Raw genomic sequence first — 6,781 nt, 5'->3', positions numbered from 1 at the left:
ATTGAACTATGGATAGATTTGGGGGAGCGCTAATAAAAGACTTTCCCCCGGGCGCCTAATTTTTTACACAAATAGAGCTTTCTTTTGGTGCTATTTGATTGCCGCTGATTTTTTTAATTTAATTTTTTAATGACTTTTTAAATGAAAAAAGACCAAAAATTGTGGGGAAAAAATATTTTCAACTTTTTGTTATACAAAATATCAAATAAAATCAAATTTCTTCCTAAAGTTAGGCCAAAATGTATTCTGCTAAATGTTTTTGGTAAAAACAAAATCCCAATAAAGTATATACTAAGCTGTTTGTGTGAATTGGTACCAATTATAAGTGGTACCACATGGTTTTTATCCATATGGTGTCAAACAGCAAAATCGGTATTGCTCGGGGTAAAGGATTGGTTTAGGAATGATATTGCCGGTATATTTTTTTCAAACCTTTGTGTGTCTGCTACATAAAATCTTATAGGAAGCGGACCCCCCCCCCCCCAGGAAAAAAAATTATCTACGGCCCTGCCTGTGCCTACAACCTTAGAACTATATATCTGCAATGTGAGATCTATGACACTGCTGCTTCTGACTGGTAATCTCAGGAGATTTTGTGATGTCATTGCTGGGTTTCTTGCTGTAGAGGAATTTGCAGTGCATGCACCTCTCTGCTTCTGCTTTTTTAGTTCTGTGGATCTGTTGTTGGTGGACCTCAACAGTTATTAAATCAACATTCATTCAGAGGGGTAACTCCAACATTAGGAGGCAAAGCCTCCCACCACAAATTAACCACTCAATTATCACGTTCTCAAACAATTCATCCCCACACAGCTACCTCCTCATGTATCATTTTTAGATTGTAAACCCTCAGGGGCAGGGCCCTCCTTACCATTTGTCTTGAATTGTATTGTAATTGTAATGTCTTCCTCATATTGTAAAGCGCTGTGCAAATTGTTGGCACTATATACATTCTGTATAATAATAATAAAGCCTTGACTCTACCAAGATGGCCACCTACACATAGAGATGCAGTACAGAACACCATTTGTTTTTACTATATAAAGAAAAAAGTAGTGAAAATTCTGGAAAAAAAAACAGTTTTGCCTACTATGTTATAAAACATTTATTATTACCTATTTTGATGGTGACAGATGGGGTCATGGTTTTTTTTGTTTGTTTTTGTGGTTAAGGCCCCATTCACACTAAGCGACATACCTTTTTCAGTGGATCCGCACGGCCAGGATAGCGCGACTTTTGGGGCGACGTTCCAGCGACGATCCAGCGACGGTAGCGCAACCTTCACCGTCGGGCTGCATTACAAAATTTAAAAAAATGCACAAAATCCACCGAAAAAAGGGTCCTGTAGAAGCGACTTGCGACCGCGACGGGCGACATGGAGCTGTACATGAAGACAACTCCATTGAAAATCATTGGCCGGCGACTTCTCGGGATACCGCGCGGCAAAAATGCGTGATATCGCGGCGGAAATCGCGTGGCAATCCGCTCAGTGTGAATGGGGCCTTAAAATTGGGAGGGATTTTGGGTTGTCATTTCCTTTGCTATTTTTTTTTTAGTTGAGACCCTTAGGGGAAGAATGTTTCAATATTAAAGAGATATTTATGGTGGTTGTTTTAGGAAGAAGTTATGAATATTTTTTTTGTGTGTGTTTTTAATGTATTTTCTCCTGGGAGAGCCTCATGTTTACATGTTTTTATGTTTGTATTGTTATATATAGAAATAATACAGATATATTATACAAAAAAAGAAAAAGAAAGAAAGACGGGGTCATGTAGAATAAATAGACATCAAACATGTCAAGCCTTAAAATTGTGTGCGCCCGCAAAATCACAGAGAAATACCATACCCAAAATTGGCCATAGTCGACAGTTTGAAAGCTTTTACTGCTCATGTCAATAGTAATTGATGGCCGTAGAATTATTGCTTGCACAATATGCAGTGGTACCTCGGTTCACAAACTTAATTCGCTCCGCGATTCTGGTCGCGAACCGAATTGGTCGCGAACCGAATCAAACTGTGATCATACCGCGATCTCCACTAGAGAAAGCCATAAACATGTGTCAGAGCAGGAAAGATGGCTGTGGTTGTGTTCGTCACCCGAAGCGGAGTTCGAGAACACAAGCAACATTTTGCCAAACTTCCTGTTCGCGAACCTAATTGTTTGCGAACAGAAGCGTTCGTGAACTGAGGTACCTCTGTATATATATATATTCTCAAAGATCCCGAACAGCAGTGAGTGAATATATATACAACACACACACACATGCACACATGGGTTGAACTGGATGGGCCCTTGCCTTAATTCAACCTCACCTACTATGTTAATATGTTAATATGTTTTAGCTTTTTGTTATCTGAAGTTTGGCTTCACAACCCTACTCCAGGGGAAAGGTTAGCTTTGTATTGCTGTCTTTGTATACACCGGTAATGTTACCCATGTTTCCTGTCCTAGTGACACCTTGTGTACTAATATGTGACCTGGTGTCCAAAACTAACAAAAAAAGCTAGTCAAGAATTGGGTGTTACACTGGTTTATTTTTAAGACTTTATCAGAAATACTTCTCTATGCTTTCTCAATTATTTCCACCAGTCCAAAAAAATAAAAACACTGTCTTGTTTAATATTAAAGTGGACCTTTACCCTCTTTCACTATAAATCAAATCAGCATGCAGCTCTGCATGCTGGTATGAAATCATCTATCTTTCATTAGTTAAACAAACATTTTGCTTTTACTTACATTACTGTTTTTTTTATTTTCCTGGTTGAGTGAGGCAATGATGCTATAGCCCTGGCATCACAGATGCATCCTTGAAATGCTACATCACCAGCGCCTTCCAGGGAAATCTCATCTGTAAACTTTGTGGAAGGCAGACCCGGAGTTCCAGGAAGTAAAAGGAGATGTTGAAATAGCTACCAAGAGAAGAATGGGGATGAAAAAAAGGTATGCAAAAAAAAGTCTGCAATTATTTAAAGTATCTTTTTTTAGATTGTCGTTATTGAACATTTCTAAAGGTGTCTTTGTTGTCATTTTTAAGATAAGGGTGACGTTCTCCTTAGAGTGGAATGTAATAATTCAGATAATTGTGTTTTCTTGTGGCAGATTCACCTATATGGGGTCTATTCACGAAGCAGCCGAAGCATCTAGCCGTAGATTCGGCTGATCCTTTGGCTAGCTTTTGCCCCAGGACCGAAGGGCTGCTGTACGGGCTATTAACTATAGCTCGCTATTCACTATATGCCGGAGGTTCGGCTTAGCCGATCCAGTTGTTGGATCGGCTAAGTCGAACTCCTTCTGCACTTCGGGTTGGCCGAACATGCTGAGCATGTTCGGCCGACCCGAAGCCACCCGATGTACGGCTGATTTCAGCCGATATACGGCTGGAATCAGCCGTACCAGCCTGAAGTGAATAGCCGAACAGCGTTCAGCTCACTTCGCTTCAGGTCGGTCATTCACTCAGCTGCCTGTGGCAGCTGAGTGAATAGGCCACTAAGGGGTCTATTCACAAAAGGGTGAAGAGTTTGGAGAAGGCAGGAGAAGTGAACAATCTAGGCCAAAATAGCTGAACTGGAAAGTGAGCTGAATTGGAGAATGTTTCCAAATCAGCTATGTTGGTCTAGATTGTTCACTTCTCCTGCCTTCTCCAAACTCTTCACCCTTTTGTGAATAGACCCCTAAGTGTTTTAAAGGGTTGAGTTTATATGGCTATAAAACTAAGAGTTAAATTAACATTGCTTTTCAGTATTCCGTATCTCCTATATCACACTGAAAATATAATAAAGTCTGCAAGCAACACAGAGCTTCCATAAATACAATTCCAATTGATCTGAAACCCAACACAATGCTTTTGGAAAGATAATTTTGGCAGTGTATATTTTCAATTATGTTCAGCTATAAATTTAAACCCAAAATGAAGCCATATGTACAGGCTTGTCAGTAAGTATTCTGTAGAATGTTTGTTTGATATCAGCAAACAAACAGTAAGTGATTCAATGAATACATTTCGGACTATTATTAATTCACTGTTCAATGTTCAAAACTTCTGACAACTGGCGCTAAAGAAGAGAAGTACAGTAAAAAAAAAAAACCTGCTTTATAGACATCATTATCTGTTGTTTTTATACTGGGATTTTGGAAGAACAGACTTATGATTATCTTTATACAGAATTTATATAGCGCCAACAGTTTGCGCAGCGCTTTACAATATAAGGAAGACATTACAATACAATACATTTCAAGACAAGATGGTAAGGAGGGCCCTGCCCATGAGGGCTTACAATCTAAAAGTGAGGGGCAAGTGATACATGAGGAGGTAGCTGCGTGGGGATGAATTGTTTGATAACGTTATGGTTCAGTGGTTAGTTTGAGGTAGGATAGGCTTATATAAAGTAATAATATGCAGAATCTACTAAAAGTGGATCTACTGAAAGCGTGGGGGCGGTGGCGCTGAGGAGGAGCAGCATGATGGGTTCCCACACTTCTCCTGTTTAAAGGTGGCCATACACCTTACCACCATTCTACAACGTTTTTTGTCCAGACATCTCACCCTCATTCAATTTTTGATTAACTAGCCAATCATGCATAGACCAATGTAGTTCGCAATTAACGTTCGTCAGCACCACTAACTGGCTGATTTTCATCGATCGAAAGAACAGATTTTCGTTTGAGCATGTGCCGTTTTCATCTTGAGATTTGTGTTGTACAACAATGCCACTAACCTGTCAATTTTCATCCAACTAGACGAACATTGTCTAGCCTGCTTGAAAGACAAAAATCTGCCAGTTGTACAGTAATTGGGTTTGTGCACTTCCCATCAACTGGCAGATTTTTGGTAGAAAACTCAATTGCAGACAACAATCTCCAGATAATTGTAAGGTGTATGGGCACCTTTAGGCTGCCTTCCTCATATGGACACACAACTGTGGCTGCCCGGAAAGTACATCAGCAGCAGAAGAGAGCATGGACAGCAGGGGCCTTAGCACTCGGGGAATAGGCAAGACATGTAGTGCCTGGTGCTAGCAACGCCCATGGTGCACTGGGCTGCATAAAAAAATCACTTTACTATATACAATAATAAATTGCACTTATAAACATACAGTCTGTTGTAGGTCTATCACTGTATCAGGAATTCTTCAGTATGGTCCCCACATACTCTCCAGTCATGTTTTAGTTGATGTTCCGTATTGCTCACAAATATATACAGAGGTAGCAAAATTTGGCCAGGATGAAGTTGTGGTTTACCATTCCTCTAGTAATCACCTCAAGAGAGTGTTTTTCTAATAATATACTGCATAAGTAAATACGTGTGTGTACAAGTTTGAGGACACCTGAGCATCACAACTTTTGTATTGTTTGACATTCCATGGCCATTTTTTTTAAATATATATATATTGACATTATTTAATACATTTTTCATCAACTGCTGTGAAGTGAGATGTGAGTATAACACTATCCTTGTCACACCAAACATAGGGTCTATTCAATTTTCTATTCTGACATCGATCGTGTCAGAATAAAGAAAAAAAAAAGACACATCAGTGCTTCTCTCCTGGGCGGCCGGGAGTCGTTTTTTTTTTACAGCAGCAGAGCTGCCGGACAATAGGAAACTATTGGGCGGAGCTAGCTGTCACTGCTAGCTTCGCACAATCGTTTGCTATTTACTTTTTTAACTTTTTTCACAGTTTTTCTGTTCTGCTCGGTCCCTCTGAGGGACCGAGCAGAACAGCCGAGCCGAATGCTGCTCAGCGGCATTCGGCTATTCACTCACTGTTGTTCGGGATCTTTAAGAATAGCCCGAACAGCAGTGAGTAGCCTGCCGGAGGTTCGGCTCAGCCGATCCAGATGTTGGATCGGCTGAGTCGAACTCCTTCTGCACTTCGGGTCGGCCGACCCGAAGCCACACGAAGCAAGCCGATGTACGGCTGATTTCAGCCAATGTACAGCTGAAATTAGCCGTACCAGCCTGAAGTGAATAGCCGAACAGTGTTCGGCTCACTTCACTTCAGATCGGTCATTCACTCGGCTGCCCCCGGCAGCTTCGTGAATAGACCCCATAGTTTATTAGTAACTAGTAACTTTATAAGTCTGCATGAATGAATTCCTGACATATCACAACACACCACAACCGTATAACTTTTCAGTGACTTTGCCTAGGCTGAGACAATCCCATTAGTCTGCTGTAGGCAGGAGGAAGCAGTTTTTCAGTCTCCATTTTGCTAAGACTGCAACATTGTATTTTTTATCAAGTCATAAAGCAAGAGGCTGCACTGGTATCTGATCTGTGCCAGTTATTTGTAAATTCAGCCAACAACGCCACGAGTTACATGGCTGTATATGGAAGTGGATGGTGACCCTGGATGACGGCTGAAATCAGCCATACTGAGCCAGAGTGAATAGCCAAATTGCGCTCGGCTCACTTCACTTCGGCTAGGTTATTCACTCTGCTGTCTTCGGCAGCTTTGTGAATAACCCCCTTATCGTGCATGCCTTAAACATGAAAAACTTTATAAGATGCTACATTCACTTTAAAAGGGCTTTGTGATTGCTAATTGAGTATTTTCTCCCTCTATTGGCTAATCTACAAATCTCTATATTTATTGCGATAACAAAAATATAGCAACGCAAACATGTAAAAATTGCATTAAATCTATTATAAAACCTAATCTAACATTAAAAATAATCAATATTGCTTAGCCCAGGAATGTATTGCTCATTTTTGCATGGGAATGAGCTAGGATGCAGTATTACCCAGCTTACTTCACAGTCCCTTGACAGCCAGTGATC

Source organism: Nanorana parkeri, unplaced genomic scaffold (genome assembly GCF_000935625.1).
Source record: "Nanorana parkeri isolate BGI_ZX_2015 unplaced genomic scaffold, ASM93562v1 scaffold39, whole genome shotgun sequence".
Classification (NCBI taxonomy): domain Eukaryota; kingdom Metazoa; phylum Chordata; class Amphibia; order Anura; family Dicroglossidae; genus Nanorana; species Nanorana parkeri.
This window is presented reverse-complemented; position numbering follows the sequence as displayed.